The following is a 19,276-nucleotide window of genomic DNA, read 5'->3' on the forward strand; positions in this document are numbered from 1 at the left end:
AAACACTTATGCAAGTTTCAGGCAGATTTCACAAATTTCCACATAAAGTCAAACAAAAGTGTTGCTGAGGACTCTAGGGACATTTGGACACCATAGGAAAAGCACACAGCCTCATGAAATTAACATCCCCTTGGCAGGCCCTCTTTGGGTATATATATAATATATTTCCTCTATAAAAATAGTTACACTCATTTATAATTCCCCTAATCATGATTATTCTACTCCTTTAATATAAACCTATAATTTGCATTATACTTAATAAATGTATTTCTCAGAGACTTAAATCTTCAGATCTTTCATATATCAGTTAAGACTGAAATCCAGCAGAGTTGTGGTCAACTCCAACACTCCAGTTCTTTGGGCTTGCCCCAGACAACAAATAAAACAATGATGATGGACATATCTATCTCCAAAACAAGGAGTATCTACAAATTTAAGAAAAATAAAATTCCTTCCCTCTACCCCATAATGTCTAAGTGCCCCCTCAGATTGAAGTAGTCATTGTGGACATCATCCCAAAACCCTCAAGATTGTGAAACAAACATTAGGCGGGAGCATAATGGACCAAACAGACTTAGTGTTATTGTAGTTATTATCTTATGTTAATGTAACATTGATATAAAGACAGTGATTATCAGGGGTTCAGAGGGGAGGGGAAGGAATGAATAGGTAGAATGCAGGACATTTTTAGGACAGTGAAACTGTTCTGTAGGATACTGTAATGAAGGATACATAATATATATTTGTCAAAGTCTATAATACTGTATAGCACAAAGCATAAACCATAATGTAAACTATAGATTTTGATGAGTAGTAATGCTTCAATATTGATTCATCAGTAGCAATGCTTCAATATTGGTTCCTCGGTTGTAATAAGATGTTAATAATAGGGGAAATTATGTGTGTGTGTGGGGGTGTGCAGGCAGGTGTGGCTATTTGGGAACTCTCTGTACTTTCTGTGTAACTTCTCTGTAAATCTAATATTTCTCTTAAAAATAACAAAAAATAAAGCAAGGAAGTTATTAACAAAAATTCAGAATAGAGCTTTGCTCTGGACGTCTGCAGAAGGCAGACTATGACTGGAAAAAGTATATAGGAACCTTCAAATATAAAGGTATTTCCTTCTCAAGGGGGTCATAAAAGGGTGTTTATATAATTAAAATTCTTTAAGTAGTTAATGAACCTTATTTAACCTTTTACTTGTAATATATTACACTATAATATATTTAGATATTTTCAAAAGAATTGTGGGATAATGGATTATTCTGCATTAACTTTACATAATTGCTTCACAATATACCCTCTAACAATTCACTTTCACTTTGGAACGTTTGGTTTGAAACATATATTTAATGAATATTCACTTAAACGCTTGAATAAGCTCCTGTCAGAAGGTCAAATTAATGTCATTTATTTGGGAATGTTTCTGAAGACATTATTCCTACTATCAATTTCATATTTCAGTGCTTGGATCTGCAACTTAATGATATGCAACCCCAACACAGAAAGATTTGCTCTAGAAACATCATCCTAATCAGCATACTTCAGCTGATTGTCCTTCCAGTTTTTTAAAACTAAGCTTCTTTGACCCATTTAAATGGTATGTTACAGTGAATGAATTAATAAATAATTGCAGAAACTTTCCAATACAATTTCTACAGCACAATCATTTCCATTGTCATCAAGTAATAAATTGTGAACATATTTCAGTTTATTCATATCCTAGAATTTGCCAAGGGAATATGTGTTTTGTCATTTGCTAATTTTATGACCAAATAGAAAAAATTCCATACAGCATAGTCAAACAAATTTGCTTTATATTAATTTTAGATCGAATTCTATTCAATTTGGAGAGTGTTTGGTGACTACTGAAAACTGAGACAGATTAAGTTTTTAATTCAAGGTTTCTTAGTCTTACAATTGTACTCTGTCAGTATTAAATGCAAATACAATTTCTTTTAAGCTAAGGAACTTTGAATTACATATAATTCCTGCTACACGAGAGCCTTTACCAGAGGTAGTACTGTCAGTGCAACATTCATTTCCAATGCCTTTGTTGTTTTGGCCATGACAGTCTCTTGTCAGCAATGATCTCACCAGTATAGCAGACTCCAACTTGAACTCCAGAAAGCAAGCATGAGGAATTTGCCTTTAAGAGAGCAGACAGGGGCTGGCTATTGAGAACAGGCTACCAGAGGGGAAGCCCAGAACTCTCCTTTTCTGTCCACTTGGCCTTCTGCCTTTATGTGCTTATATGAGGATTTTGTTGCTAGATTACCACAAAGGTCTGTACATAGGAATTTCTTTGTCCATAAAAAACACACATGTGAAAATCTGAATCTCCCAGGGAAACTTATTCCACACATTTTCCATGTCCTTTAAATTATAGCTATTATTTTATTATCCTGGATTTAAGCCTTATTCCTCTATCCACATCTAACCTCTGACACATTTCACTGCTAGAAAAATGTAGCATAACAAATTGTAGGTGACATCAAGAATCAGTTGTGGGGAGAGAAAGAAAGTGTTTGAAAGTTCTGACTATATTAAAAAGCAACATTCCCCCAACAATGGGGGAACCGTTCAATGGTGGAGTGAAGTTTCTCTCTGTGACAGAGGTCCTCAGTGATAAAGCACTGTCTTCTCCCTGAGTCGCTCCATGTTTTTTCGTTCAGGAATTTACCTAAGCTTTGATCCATGAGATTCTCCATAGACTATGGAAGCCTATAGAGTATGATTTACAATGTCCAGAGTTCATATTTTATATCATTTTCTTATTTAGTCTTTACAATTTGTTTATTCAGAGAGAACCAGGTATCACTAACTTTTACCAACAGAACTCATTTTTCTTTAAAAGTTAATTTTTATTTAAATATGAAACAATTGATAACAATATTAAGAATAATAAAAAAGAAACATCTGTTTTCATATACATGTTTTCATTTAATTCTTACTTATTTATTAGTAGAGATGAGGAAATGGTGACTCAAGGAAATGCTTATTGAACATCATGAAATTCAGAGTGGGCCAACCAGGGTGCTGAATTTGAACATTTTTCTATCTGATCACAGAGCATTTTCCAACATGACTTGCTGCCTCCAAAGATAATGGTGCCACTTGATAAAGAAAAATTTTCATTGTTGTACTGAAATGCACTTATTTCATACCACAGCTTGGATCTTTATTTCCTTATTATTGCTCATTCTATAGTGATGATGAAACTTAACCATTAAATCCTTTATCTTTGGGAAGAAATTTGTCCAAGCAATTTTTTTTTCTTGAATTTCTATCTTATCTCAGTAGAATCACAAAGCATTTGGGAAGAAATATACAACCCAATAAGCCAGCACTGGAAACCAATGTGGAGAACGTTTCCAAAGCCACCATGGGTTCGCCTTTGGTGCTCAGTTAGGTGGCTATGAAAGACATCCACACACTGCAGAAAACCAGCATGCTGAATGAGATTGTTTTTGCCTCATTGAAACTTCCTGGCAGCTTCCTGGCCAGAAAAGCAATTGTCAAGTTCAGTAATGCCAGAAAGCCCAAGTAACCCAGAACACAGTAGAAGGCAGTCATGGATCCCTTGTTACATCGAAGGATGATTTGGCCAAATTCAGATCATGTGTCCACCTCAGGGAAAGGGGAAGAGGTTCCCAGCAAGAGTGCACAGATACATACTTGAATGATGGAGCCAGTAAAGTCGATAGCATTTGAGTGTCAGGTAATCTTCCCCACATGTAATGTGTTTCCTGTTTGATGGCTTTGAAGGCCACAGCCACGATGAAGGTCTTTGCTCAAACAGCAGAAACAGCCACAGAAAATGTAACTCCAAAGAACGTTTGTCCTAGGATACAGGTGACTGGGTTTGGCAGACCAATAAAAGTCGAGGAGAGGAAGCAGAACATTAAGGAGACAAGCAGAACGTAACTGAGATTTCGATTATGCTCTAACAACAGTTATGTTTGATAGAGAATAAATAGTCCTAAAATCAGAGCAGGGAGGACAGAGAAACAAATGGTTATAGAGACCAGAATAGAACAACTGCTAGAGGATTTTTATGAGACAAGTCAAAATTTTCAGAATGCATTGATCTCTCTGCTTATTTGGATATTGGTCTTCAGGACACTTGATACATTGATTCATATCTGAAAGGGACGGTTTTATTTATTACATCCTATTAGTCATCACCTTATATGGGTATAAAACAAATATATCTTGGGCAGAATCATATTTGAATTTTGCCTGAAATGTACCTAATTACACCCACTTAATCATAACATTAAAAAATACTTCCTTCAGTAGATAGGAGAAATCTATTGCACACTTGAATCCATAAAAAATACAGAAAGAAGTTCTATTTAACTGTGAAAAGGCCATGTATAGAAAATGATGTTGAAGAAAAAACACAGACTACATCAGAAAAGGTATTTGGTAACTGTGAAGATAATTTGATAAGTATGAAGAGAGAACATAATCTGAAGTTTCTAGGCTTTAATTATGGAAACACTAGCAAATAAATGATCCTAATGTTTATGAGTATCTATGTTTCAGGAATTATGATAGGTACTTTTTTGAAGTTATAATGTTTTTTGATAACAACAAAATAATAAAAGTAAAATAGCATTATTTTACTGGTTACAGGAAAGAATAATATTAAAAGGAATATTCAATGTGGGTTTATATCCCACAAAGATACTATCAAAAATGTTGAATAGATACTGAATATTTTTGTGCTGTTCAATAGATATTGAACATTTTTGTGCTGTTCATTTCCCTTTTCAAAGAGTGATATGAGTCAGTTTTTTAAAAGATGTATTTTATTTATTTATTTCTCCTCACCCCCTTGTTGTTTGCACCTGCTGTGTCTTTGTCTTCCTTGTTTCTTTAAAAGGCACTGGGAACCAAACCCAGGGTCTTCCATGTGGGAGGAAGGTGCCTAATCACTTGAGCCACCTCTGTTCCCTGCTTTGTTGTGTCTTTCATTGTATTTTTCTTCTTGTGTCTTTTGTGTCATCTTGTTGTGTCAGCTTGGGATGCCTGCCCATCACACTAGTTTGCTGAATTCTTTAGGAAGCACCAGGAACCGAACCAGGAACCTCCCATGTGGTAGGCAGGAGATCAGTCACTTGAACCACATCCACTTCCCTGAACCAGGTGTTTTTAATAACAAGGGCTTATGTATAATCATTAAACAACACTTACTAATAATTGGCTATCAGCTCCACTCATCCTCCCTCATGCTTTCTTATATATCCCTTTAGTCTACACATCTAGACACTGGGTAGTCCAAGAAAAGAACACAGGAATCTAACTTCAATGCAGGGGGAAGGAGGAGCAGGATCATTAGACAGACTAAACCAATGGAATGGAAAGGTAATTTAATACACATAGCAAAAATATAAGCAGGTAATGAAAATCTCATGTACCGTAATAATCAATATGACTTTATTTTCAAAGATGCGTGGAGGAAGCAAAACCAATACCTAAATACAATCAACTCTTTATGTTAAGGCCCTAAATCTTATTCCTTGAATCCCTCAAAACGCTTGAAATTACTCTTGATTAAATTACATAAGAAAAATGTGGTAAGTTTGAATATTATACCAGCAGGAAAAGACATGTTCTTAACCTTAATCTGTTCCTGGAGGAGGTGGACCCATTTTAAAGAGGACCTTTGAGGATGTCATTTCTAGTTAAGATGTGGCTTATGAGAATGAGGTTGGGCCTTAATCCTTAATTACTGGAAGCTTTAGAGGAGAAAGCTGCAGGGAGGAATTAAAAACTGGAAGCCAAGGGAAACTGGAGGAGAAAAATAGGACATGGTCATGTGATGGGAAAGCCAAGGAACAAGGATGGTAGTCAACCAACCCCAGAATGACAGCCTTGGGGAGAGAGCATCTCCTTGCCATGCCTCAGTTTGGGTGTCTAGCTTCACAACTAAGGGTCAATAAGTTCCCATTGTTTAAGTCTGCACATTATCTGTATTTGTTTTGGAAGCTGGGAAATGAAGACAAAAATAATTGCTGATTTTTTTTTTTGTATACAACCATGAAAATTAATCAAGTTGGTTCACAAATAAGAAGCCCCTGTAGCCAAAGATCAAAGATATTTAATACAGCTTTATTTGTACTGGTGATTGAATCACATCCTCCATAAAAGCTTCATTAAGGCAGAAACTATATCCGTATTGACAACAGCTCCATGCACAGCATTTATTATTTTTTTGGGGGGGGGGGCGGTTTCCCTTATTGTTTATATTTTAGACTATATGATTTTCTAAATTTTTAGTTATCTTATGTTTTACATTATGGTTTACATTTTAACCTATAGACTTTTATACATTTTTGGTGCAATTTAACATGTCCTATATCCATCATTGCATAATCTTGTGGAACACTTCCATTGCCCCACAGGTACACTGATTCCATCTATTCAACACATCTTTCCCCCTCCCCTCAGGCCCCACCATGACAATCAATCTTCATTACTTGAAGGACCATATTCAGAAATATTTGCAACAATGTTGAGAGCATTTAAACACAGCTTCTACAACCAAGAAATGCATATCGAATATCTATAAATGAATAAATATGTAGACATAGGATCCTAACAGTCACTCTCTATTCACTTCAATTAACTTAAAGAATTTTTTAAATGGACAAATATCTATATACATAAGGAAGCTAGAAGTGAGTACAATCCATCTGCCAGAAATATGGTCAAAATTCTGAAAATGGCATTCAGTAAAGAGAAGATTGAAAGTTGGACCTACTGACCAAGTTACATATAAGCTGTGTAGGATATATAAATATGAAAACTAATTATAAGTCCACCAAGTTGATTAACACCACCAGAAGAGAAGGCGAAAGTGAGAGTGGGTCCAGAAGTGGTCAATAGAAGGAAATTTCATTCTTATGAGAGTTTCTCAGAGGACACATCCTACCAGAGGTTTTATAGATTAGGAATCCAACAGATGGATTTCTCACATTACCAAGTCAGATAAATAATGAAAATTCTGGTAATCCAATAGGGAGAAAAAGAAACAAAGAGTAAAGATGATAAATAGAAATACAAATAAATTTAGAGAAATAAATTCAAATGTGTCAGTAACCCAACTTTGTAAATCTGTTTGTACCTTTAAAATGACAAGATTTACAAAATCCACACCTGAAATATAATTACACAAAGGGATAGGAAATAATGGTGCAGAAATATACCGAAACTCTTAGTCAATATAATGTCACCTTTGCTCCAAAATAAAGCAATAACTGACAAAAATTGCCATCAATAATAATTAGCATATTAAAAGAGAAAGCATGAAAGAATAACCAGACTCCATAATCAAATATTAATGACCAGAAACAAAAGAAAATTCAAAGTACTGAGTGGATAATAGCCACAGACCCACAAAACCTGAAGTCCATCCACTTCAAGGCATTGTGCAGTCAATTGGCCAACATAAGATGGGTAAGTCTGAGAACTCCGTCTGCAATGTGTAGAAAAGGTGCAGGTGAAGCCAGAGATTGCTGTAGACTTGAGGTTGGGAAATAAAAGGCTCAACACTAAGAGCATGATTGTGTCAATTTGGCTACTGAATCTGATACATCCTCAATATAATATTCTCAATATTACTGAGAGGAAGAAACCCCACTTATATTTTTATAAGATCTAGCTCTGGACTAGGGTTTAGGAGTCCAGGTGAAGGCAAATTCAAAATCACCTCCTAACCTTCATTTATGCCCATTTGTTTTCTCTCAGCATATTGATGTTATTTCTCTATCTTGGTTCCCATTGCTTTTATTGAGGATTGTACTGCCAGTTTATAATTCTTCTTCAGTAACTCGTCTATCTTTTTTCCTCTGGATGCTTTAAAAATTTTTTTTTCATTGTTTTTCTTCTTGGGATTCTCTTTTGATCTATTATCTATCTAGATATGAAAAACTTTTTTTTAAGTGGAGGAGAATTTAATAAATAAACTATAAAATAAAAAATTGGAAAACAAATACCATGCTTTTCTAGATTAAAGTAAAGATATTTCTTGTAAAAAGGACAAGTAGAAAAACCTCTTGCAAACAAAAACAAATTAGCAATTTGTGAATGAAGAGTCAGATAAAAGAATCCTAAAAAGTATAATATACAACTTCATTCCAATATGCTAGATATTTTAGGTAAAATAAGGGCAAGAGTTTTCTCCTTGCAGTGGGTTCACTTATATTTGAGTACCCCCACTTTTGAGGTTTACACACACATCAATGCTCCAGCTGATGTCTCTGGTTTTGCTCAGATTTGCTGTAAAGATCCTGAAGATTTCTCTTATTTCCTTCAGGTACAACAATTTATCAGTAAGTCAGTTTTATGATGCATCTAGTTTGAGTTAGAGGAAAGACCCTAAAATAAGAAGATCATCATTCTTCCAGAAACAGCCTTTACCACATATTATTATTAAATATTCAGGGATAATCATGAATGCCAAATAGCACCTCCTTGCTTTCCTTACCTTATCCCAATTGCTTGTAATTCAGCCTCGTCACCTCACACTCTGCTCTCCACATGGTTTTCTGTTGTACAACGGCCCCTTTTCTATATATATGTGAATATTAAGAGTTGATAACTATAAATTTCTTTTAATAGGGCCTGGAAAATATGAAATTCTCAATAAATGGTAATTATTAATTGTTAATATTGGTGTTTTCATCTACTGTCTGTTTCTTCCTCTGAAATAGAGATAAATTGTTTTGGTCATTACTTTGTCCGTTTTACACAAAACAATACCTGGCACATGATAGGTGCATTATATATTGAATAATTGAATGAATTTGAGAAAAACTCCAAACATAAAAAGAAAAGAACTAATCAAGAAAACTCTTAGAAGGTAGGAGGAGGCAAGATGGTCGCCGAGTGAACTTGCCTTTGCGGTCTGTCCCGGGAAGAGACGGCTGGGTGCGGCTGCAGGTTCTCCAAGGCGCGGCTTTTTCGGGATTTTTGCAGGGCAGAAGTGCCTGGACATTGATTGGGTGGAAAGGTAACGGAGAGGATTGGTCTAGTAGATATAATTTGGGTTCTATTGCCCACAGGTGAGACCCGTGCATGGGCTCCTCCCTATTGGGGGTGGGGGGAACTGCGGTCCTGCCCGGCGGCTATGCTTTTAGATTGCTAAGGAGTTCACAAGTTCTGGGCGAGCTGTTGGTGGGTTGATGCGACGGGTCGCCTTTGCGGATCGATTTGGGAAGATAGACGGTGTTTTGTTGTGAAGCGGGAGAAACTTTTGATTGTGAGCACAAACAGTAGAGCTTCTGCCTGAAGCCCCGCCCCCAAAAGCCTGGCAGCCGAGCTCCAACCCAAATAGGCTGTAGGCAAAAAAGGGATGTAATTGGAAAATTGTTTTAAGCTGCGGCAAGGGAGGGGGACACGCCTGGAAGCCGATTAGGGAATATTCTGTGAAGCTTGGGAATTCCGGTTTTGGAATCTGTTCTCGGCGTCACAGGCCGGGCTTCAGATCTGTACTAGTAAAGTGGCTGTGGTGTAGAGGCGCAATCTAGTGGCAGTGGTTTGTAATCACAGGACGGGAGCTGTCCAAAAGCTGAAGTGAGAGATACACATACTAATGAGCCCAGCTAAGTAAGTGAATTGCAGGGTTCAGTCACAATATAGAGTTTGCAGATCTGACTTCCCCCATAGGGCTGGCACCCAGCTGTGGGGATCCCTGAGGGCTGTGTTACACTGTGGGGCTCCCAGGCTTCCTGTTGACCAGATTAGAGGTTGCCAGGTCTGAATTCCCTAAACTCTGGTGGCCCACACCACAGAGACTCACACCTCTTGAGTCCTCAATATCTCAGACTTTCCATCCCTGAATCCAACACGCACTGAGGTCCATCTGAGGTCCTTAAATGCCCTAGCCTTCAACGTTGGCATTTTTTCTTTATCATTTCATTTTGTTTTGTTTTTATTTTCATATTGACTTATTCTTTACTTTTTACAATTTCCTGATTGATAACACTGCATTATCCCTGAGTCTTCTCTCACAGTGTATTCCCCAAAGTCTTTGTTTACTCAGTTATTTAAGGTTTTTTTTTTTTTCTTCCCCCTACCTGTTCCCCACCCTTTGCCCACCCTCTTTTCCTTTCTTCCTCTTGTCCCTTCCCCCCACCTTTTTTTTTCTTTTTTTTCTGTTGTCTCTTTCCCTCTTGTCCCTCTCATTCTACTTAGTTTATTTTAACTCAATTATACAATAGGTGCGGCAGGAAACACCTCACATTCGCTGGGTTTTCTCATCCTCCACTGCCTCATTTCTGTGTGAACTGATTTAGGCTACCTACACTATCCTCTTTCCCCTACATCTTGATATCCGCCACCATCTACTGTCTCTCCTATATTCCACCTCCCACCTCCCTTTCTTCGATCCACGAAGGGTCTAAGTCTTAATTCCTAATACCTTTGTTTTGTTTTCTGTCTGTTATCCACTCTTGAAACTATTACCTTTCTTTTCTCTTTCCCTCTCTCATGAAAACAATAGCTTTTTAGCTCATACCACATTCCTCCCATATTCAATCATCTACCTCATAATAAGTACTCTAGCTACTGCTATAACTCTGCACAATTTACATGAAGCTAACCTCCATCCTCCCAGATCTCATATTCTTGCTTTGTTAACATAAATCACCAATACTACTATACACTTTTCCCTTGCTTACACAATTGCCTTTCCCCAACATTAATATACTTTCCTTTAAAGTGAACTTAACCAACAACAAGAAATTAGAATAAGAAGAAAAAAGTGACAAAGAGAAGATATAACACCTATGCAAAAATAACAGCTAATTAACCTCCAAGAGTAGACAAAGAAGCTAAGGAACTGATTAAATCTGTCAAGATAAAGAGATGACCAGAAAGCAACAAAAATCTACAAACCAAACCAGTAATCAGGAAAACATGGCTGAATCCATTCAAAAAACCAAAAATTACAAAAAGGAGCAAAACTTTGCACAAGGAATGAAAGATCTCAGAACATTTATCACCGACAAATTTGACGAAGTAATGAAAGAGGTTAACAACATGAAGACATCACTTGGAGGGGAAATTGCAGACATACGCAAAAACATAACAGATATGGTGGGAATGAACACCACAGTTCAAGAAATCAAAAATACACTTGCAGCAAATATCAGCAGACTAGAAGAGACAGAGCAGAGAATTAGTGATGTGGAAGACAGTACATGAGAAATCAAACAGATAGTAGAAGGGGTAAATAAGAAGATAGAAAAAATCCAGTTAGGACTTAGGGACCTGAATGACAATGCAAAATACTCAAACATACGTATTATAGGCATTCCAGAAGGAGAAGAGAAGGGAAAGGGGTCTGACGGAGTGTTGCAGGAAATAAGGCTGAAAACTTCCCAAATCTACTGAAAGAGACAGATGTGCATATCCAAGAGGCACAGCGCACTCCACTAGTCATAAACCCCAAGACATATACTTGTCAAATTAACCAATGCTCAAGACAAAGAGAAAATCCTAAAAGCAGCAAGAGAAAAGAAAACCATCACATACAAGGGAAGCTCAATTAGATTAAGTGCTGATTTCTCATCTGAAACCATGGAGGCAAGAAGGCAGTGGTATGATATAGTCAAGGTACTAAAGGAAAAAAAATTCCAACCAAGAATACTCTATCCAGCTAAACTAGCATTCAAACATGATGGAGAGTTCAAAATATTCGCAGACAAACAGAAACTGAAAGAGTATACCAACAAGAAACTTCCCCTTCAAGAAATTCTAAAGGGAGTTCTGCAGGAAGAAAGGAAAAATCAGGAAAGGCAGAGTTGGAGGAGAGTATAAGAGCAACAACAACAACAAAAAAGACAAAAAAAATACAAACAAAATATGACAAACACAAATCCAATCAAAATATGGCTAGCACAAATAATTCCTTGAAAGTAATAACACTGAATGTCAATGGATTAAACTCACCTATCAAAAGATTCAGACTGGGACATTGGATAAGGAAATATGACCCATCCGTATGCTGTCTACAAGAGACACATCTTAGACCCAGAGACGCATGGAGACTGAAAGTGAATGGCTGGAAAACAATCATACAAGCTAACAATAACCAAAAAAAGGCAGGAGTAGCTATATTAATATCAGACAAAATAGACTTTAAATGTGAAACAATTGTGAGAGACAAAGAAGGATACTACATTTTAGTGAAAGGGAAAATCTGTCAAGAAGATCGAACAATCATAAATATTTATGCCCCTAACAAGGGTGCCTCTAAATACGTGAGGCAAAGGCTGGAAAAACTAAGTGAAACAATAGATACATCTACAATTATACTGGGGGATTTTAATACACCACTATCAACTCTGGACAGAACATCTCAAAAGAGAATCACCAAAGAAACAAAACATCTGAACAGTATATTAGAGGAGCTGGATCTAATAGACATATATAGATCGCTACACCCAAACACAGCAGGATATACATTTTTCTCAAGCGCACATGGATCATTCTCCAAGATAGATCATATGCTAGGCCACAAAGAAAGGCTGAATGAATTCAGAAAGATTGAAATCATACAAAACAATATCTCTGACCACAGTGGAGTCAAGCTGGAAATTTGCAAGGGACAGAAGCCGAGATTTCACACCACAATTTGGAAATTAAACAGCATACTCTTAGGAAAACAGTGGGTCAAAGAGGAAATCTCAAAAGAAATCAATGACAACCTTGAATCAAATGATAATGATAACACAACATACCAAAATTTATGGGATGCAGCAAAAGCAGTACTGAGAGGAAAATTTATAGCCATAAATTCATATATCAAAAAAGAAGAAAGAGCAAAAATTGAAGAGCTAACTGCACATTTGAAGGAATTAGAAAAACAACAACAAAGTAACCCAACAGGAAGAAAAAGGAAGGAAATAACAAAGATAAGAGCAGAACTAAATGAAATAGAAAATAAGAAAGCACTTGAAAAGATAAACAAGACCAAGAGCTGGTTTTTTGAGAAGATCAACAAAATTGACAAACCTTTAGCAAGACTAACAAAGAAAAAAAGAGAGAAGATGCAAATACACAAAATAAGAAATGAGAAAGGCAATATCACCACTGACCCCACAGAAATAAAGACTATCATAAGAGGATACTTTGAAAAACTATATTCCAACAAAAATGACAATCTAGAGGAAATGGACAAATTCCTATAAACACATAAGCAGCCCATATTGACAAAAGAAGAAATTGATGATCTTAACAAACCAATCACAAGCAGAGAGATAGAATCAGTTATTAAAAATCTCCCAACTAAGAAGAGCCCAGGGCCAGATGGCTTCACAGGTGAATTCTACAAAACATTCCAGAAAGAACTGACACCAATCCTGCTGAAACTACTCCCAAAAATCGAAACAGAAAGAACATTACCCAACTCCTTCTATGATGCCAACATTACCCTAGTACCAAAGCCAAACAAAGACATCACAAGAAAGGAAAATTACAGACCAATTTCTCTAATGAACCTAGACACAAAAATACTTAACAAAATACTTGCTAATCGTATTCAACAACACATTAAATGAATTATACACCACGGCCAAGTGGGATTCATCCCAGGTATGCAAGGATGGTTCAACATAAGAAAATCAATCAATGTAATACACCATATAAACAGATTGAAGGAAAAAAATCACATGATTATATCTATTGATGCAGAAAAAGCATTTGACAAAATACAGCACCCTTTCTTGATAAAAACACTCCAAAAGATTGGAATACAAGGAAATTTTTTGAGCATGATAAAGAGTATATATGAAAAACCTAAAGCCAATATTGCTTACAATTGAGAAATCCTAGACCACTTCCCTCTAAACTCAGGAACAAGACAAGGATGCCCACTGTCTCCGCTCCTATTTAACATTGTCTTAGAAGTACTTGCTCTAGCACTGAGGCAAGAACCAGAAATAAAAGGCATTCAAATTGGAAAGGAAGAAGTCAAAATTTCATTATTTGCAGACGACATGATCCTATACATAGAAAACCCTGAGAGATCTACAACGAAGATTCTAGAACTCATAAATGAGTTTAGTAAAGTCACAGGTTATAAGATCAATGCGCAAAAATCAGCAGCATTTCTGTACACCAATAATGAGCAAGATCAGGAGGAAATCAAGAAACAAATACCATTCACAATAGTAAATAAAAAAATCAAATACTTAGGAATAAATTTAACTAAAGAGGTAAAGAACTTACACACCGAGAACTATACAAGATTGTTCAAGGAAATCAAAGAAGACCTAAATAAATGGGAGACTATTCCTTGTTCATGGATAGGAAGACTGAACATTATTAAGATGTCTATCCTACCAAAACTGATCTACACATTCAATGCAATCCCAATAAAAATCAACGCAGCCTTCTTTAAGGAACTAGAAAAACTAACTATGAAATTTATTTGGAAAGGAAAGAGACCCCGAATAGCCAAAGACATACTGAAAAAGAAAAACGAAATTGGAGGAATCACACTACCTGACTTCAAAACATACTACAAAGCTATGGTGGTGAAAACAGCATGGTATTGGCATAAGGAGAGACACACAGACCAATGGAATCGAATTGAAAGCTCTGATATAGAACCTCACATATACAGCGACATAATATTCGATAAAGCCACCAAACCCTCTCAACTGGGAGAGAGTGGCCTATTCAACAAATGGTGTCTGGAGAACTGGATAGCCATATGTAGAAGAATGAAAGAGGATTACCATCTCACACCTTATACAAAGATCAACTCAAGATGGATCAAAGACCTAAATATAAGAGCCGAGACCATAAAAACCTTAGAAAGCAGTGTAGGGAAACATCTACAGGACCTTGTAATAGGAAATGGATTTATGAATATCTCACCAAAAGCACGAGCAGCAAAAGAACAAATAGATAAATGGGACTTCCTCAAAATTAAAGCCTTCTGCACCTCAAAGGAGTTTGTCAAGAAAGTAAAAAGGGAGCCCACACAGTGGGAGAAAATATTTGGCAATCATATATCTGATAAGAAACTTATAACTTGCATATATAAAGAACTCCTATATCTTGAAAATAAAAAGATAAACAACCCATTTAAAAAATGGGAAAAAGACTTAAACAGACACTTCTCCGAAGAAGAAATACAAATGGCAAAAAAGCACATGAAAAAATGTTCCAAATCTCTAGCTATCAGGGAAATGCAAATCAAAACTACAATGAGATACCATCTTACACTCATAAGATTGGCAGCTATGAAAAAAACAGAAGAATACAAGTGCTGGAGAGGATGTGAAGGAAGGGGAACACTCATCCACTGCTGGTGGGAATGCAGAAGGATCCAACCATTCTGGAGGACAGTATGGCGGTTTCTCAAAAAACTAGCCATAGATTTGCCATATGACCCAGCAATACCACTGCTGGGTATATACCCAGCAGAACTGAAAACAAGGACACAAACCAATATATGTACATCAATGTTCATAGCAGCATTGTTCACTATCGCCCAAAGTTGGAATCAACCCAAATGCCCATCAACAGATGAGTGGATCAGTAAAATGTGGTATATACACACAATGGAATACTACTCGGCTGTAAGAACAAACACACTACAAACACATGTGATAACATGGATGAATCTTGAGAACCTTATGTTGAGTGAAGCAACCCAGACATTGAAGGACAAATACTACATGACCTCAATGATATGAAATAACCAAGCTGCCCTAGATAGCAAGAGACTGAACGATAGGCTTACAAGAAATCGGAGGGTGGAGGAAGGATGTGAGCCAATGTCTGCAGGGGTGGATATTAAGACGAGATGGTGGTAAGTATGAACACAAAGAAGAGATAAAAGGGGGGCAAGGGGTTGCCTTTGGTTGGGGCTTTGCGGGTTTGAGTGTGGCTGGGGAGGGGCGGATGGGTAACATTGCCCAAAAGTGGGGGGCGGGAGGGGTAGCATACGAACACAGGAGAGGGTCAGGTGTTGGTGGAGAGTAAAATGCTGAGAAAATCATATCAATATATAATAAAGAGGGTTACCTGTTTAGAACACTCGGAGGGGAGGGTCTGATGCAGGACAGGCAATGTCTAAATGCTCATTCTGCCAGAATGGGTGACACCATGGGGTAGAAACCCAAGTAGTGAGAGTGGGGGTGGACCCACATCCTGGGGAGGACTAATGCCATCAAATAGAGGGAAATGTATCCCTCGAGAGAAAGGGTGGCTCCCAGGGCATTGGGGCAGTTGAGCAAGTTAGGCCCTGAACACTATTCCATCTATCTCTGGACGTGGCTCCTTGGGAAACGGAGGTTGGCTCTCACTGTGGGCACCAAGGTGGAAGGGAAAATGGATGTTAAATGTGTGAAACCAAGGTAAATGGGGGGTAAGAGAGGAGTTTCGTGAGAGTACACAAGGATGGATATAAAACATGTAATATTACACCATAACATATAGGAGATGACAGACTGATAATGTAAACCATAATGTAAAACATAGGATAACTAAGAATGTAAAAAACTGTGTATCCTAAAGTATGCACCACAATGTAAGCACAGATGTCACCTTGTTAGAAAGCTATTGTCTTAGACTCTGTATATCACATTAAGTAAATATGTTGTGAAAAGGGTGTAAGGGTATCGCTGTGGAAGGGAAAAGGTTTTGTGGTGGGTGTATGGGAGTGCTGTATATTATATATATGCATTGCTGTGGTCTAGGGCTCCTGTGAAGTGAAGCTCAATAATTAGGGGAAAAAAAAAAAAGAAAAAGAAAAAGATAGGATATAGAATTCTTTCCAAGTCTACACGTATTCTTTATCTAACCTTTAAACCCATTGCTATATGCCATTTCCTAGTAAGGGACCCTGACATTATATTGGGCTTCAAATTTCGGGGAGTTCTGGATCACAGAGTGTTTCATAATGGCAATGGAGGGATACTGGTATGGGATGCCATTGACAGGTGAAATATGGCTGACAGGGAGCTGTACAGAACATATGTCCAGGGTGCATGGTAATGTTTGGATATACTCATAGTGGCAACAATTAAAAACCACAGAAGGGGGGTACTGAGTTCCTGTCCAGTGGTGCTCTGTCATGGTCCCTAGGGGAGCAGCGACAGTCTCCCAGGTGCAGCGGCGGGGACCGGGAGGGAGTGAGGGTTCAACAGTGAGCCCCTGACACTAATGACTATGCTTGTGAGCTGATAAGCCTAAAATAAGAATAAGGCCTAGAGCAACATTGTGCCTGGGAATTTCCTCCTGTCAGCCTTCATGTTACTCAAATGTGGCCAGTCTCGAAGCCAAACTCAGCATGTAAATGCAATGCCTTCCCCCCAGCGTGGGACATGACACCCGGGGATGAGCCTCCCTGGCACCGAGGGACCACTATCAAGTACCAACTGATGATGCAACTGGAAAATGACCTTATACGGAAGGTTCAATGCGGATCAGCAGAATATCCCTGTGTACATAAAATAACATGACTTTAAAATGCTGTTTGACCTAATGTAAGTGGGAAATGGAAAGGAGAAATGAGTTTATATGGCTACGAGTCTCTAAAAAAGAGTCTGGAGGCTGGCAGAAGGATTGCCCTTATGCACAACTGAGCAGAGTCAGAGAGACAGATAAAGCAGATACAACCCCCAGATATTGGTTCCTTTGAGGGCTAAAGAGACCCATGGGAGTTATGGTCATGGCCGATGGGGTTAACTACCAGGTCAGATGGCCCCTCTTTGGAAATGGTGTTTATGTGTGATGAATCTGGACTCAGATGGGATCTCTCTTCATAAGACTTTCATGCTAATGTGCTGGAGGTGCAGTTAGTGTTGGGGTTTAAGATATATTTAGGGGATTTGAATCTCTGGACTGACAATGTGATAGCCAGGTCCTGAGCCTCAACAGACTCCAGCACCTACAATCTGATTCATTGGACTCACCACACTCAGCTAAGATAGAGTTGAAGAAGGACAACCACCACACCATGGAGCCTAGAGTGATTACAACTGAAAGTGGGAGGATTGCATCCAGCATCCATGTGGAATCTGAGCCTCCTCTTGACATAGAGGTGCAATGGACACAACCAATCCAATGTCCACATAGAAAAGGTGGCATTGAATTGGGAAAAGTGGACATGGTGGCTGATGGGTATGGGGAAAGGCAGGAAGAGATGAGAGGTGGAGGCGTCTTTGGGACATGGAGCTGCCCTCGATGGTGCTTCAGGGGCAATCACCAGACATTGTAAATCCTCACAGGGCCCACTGGATGGAATGGGGGAGAGTATGGGCCATGATGTGGACCATTGACCATGAGGTGCAGAGGTGCCCAAAGATGTACTTACCAAATGCAATGGATGTGTCATGATGATGGGAATGAGTGTTGCTGGGGGGGGGGGGGGAGAGGTGGGGTGGGGGCGGTGGGGTTGAATGTGACCTCATATATATATATTTTTTAATGTAATATTATTACAAAGTCAATAAAAAAAAAGAAAACTCTAAGAAAAAATTTCAAGAAAGCTGAATAAATCTGGGAAAATACGCTGAAACAAAAATAAAATTTACATCTTCAGAATGAATGCATTGTAATCCTGAAAAAAGAACAGGAAAAGAAAACATAAGAAAGAAAATTCAGAGTGTAAGAAAGGATCTTTGGAAGTGAAAAGTAAAAGAACAAACAACATACTTCAGCAGTTGGATGGCAAGTTTGAGAAGATAGGAAAAAAATACAATGCAATTGAAATATATCACATAAAAATTAAGAAATTAGTGCGTAGTCATGTAGATTCAAACTCCTGAAAGGTAATGACTGTGAAAAACTTTTGGCTAAATCTCAACTTTTATGCTTTATCAAAGAATTCTTACCAGAGAGTAGTTCTATGAATATATCAAGTGAGAGGAAGCCTTTAGCCAGAGTGCTCATCTCATTCAACATCAGAGCTCATCTTGGAGAAAAACCTCATCAATGTAAACATTGTCATAAAGTCTTCTGCCAGTATGCACATGTTGGTCAACATCAGAGTATTCATATTGCACAAAAACCTTATGAATGAATGGACTTGGGGAAAAGGCTTTGACAGAATGTTTCTTTTATACACATTGAAAGATATTATCATACTGAAGAGAAATTCTTTGATTGAATTGATTGTGGGAAGACTGTGACTGATCATATGAGCCTTATTCAGCATAGAGAGAATTCAAATAGGAGAGAAATCTTGCAAATGCAGTTGGTGTGGGAAAGCCTTTAGCTATTGCTTCTTCCTCACTGTCCATCA

At 37.8% G+C, this 19,276-nt stretch overlaps 2 pseudogenes; both read right to left on the bottom strand.

The window, feature by feature from the left end:
• Nucleotides 1-3,291: 3,291 nt before the first annotated feature.
• Nucleotides 3,292-5,620, bottom strand: LOC139436149 (vomeronasal type-2 receptor 26-like; annotated as a pseudogene).
• Nucleotides 5,621-9,137: 3,517 nt separating this feature from the next.
• LOC101413643 (vomeronasal type-2 receptor 26-like) overlaps nucleotides 9,138-19,276 on the bottom strand; it is a 35,388-nt pseudogene continuing 25,249 nt past the window's right edge.

Source organism: Dasypus novemcinctus, chromosome 20 (assembly GCF_030445035.2).
Source record: "Dasypus novemcinctus isolate mDasNov1 chromosome 20, mDasNov1.1.hap2, whole genome shotgun sequence".
Classification (NCBI taxonomy): Eukaryota; Metazoa; Chordata; class Mammalia; order Cingulata; family Dasypodidae; genus Dasypus; species Dasypus novemcinctus.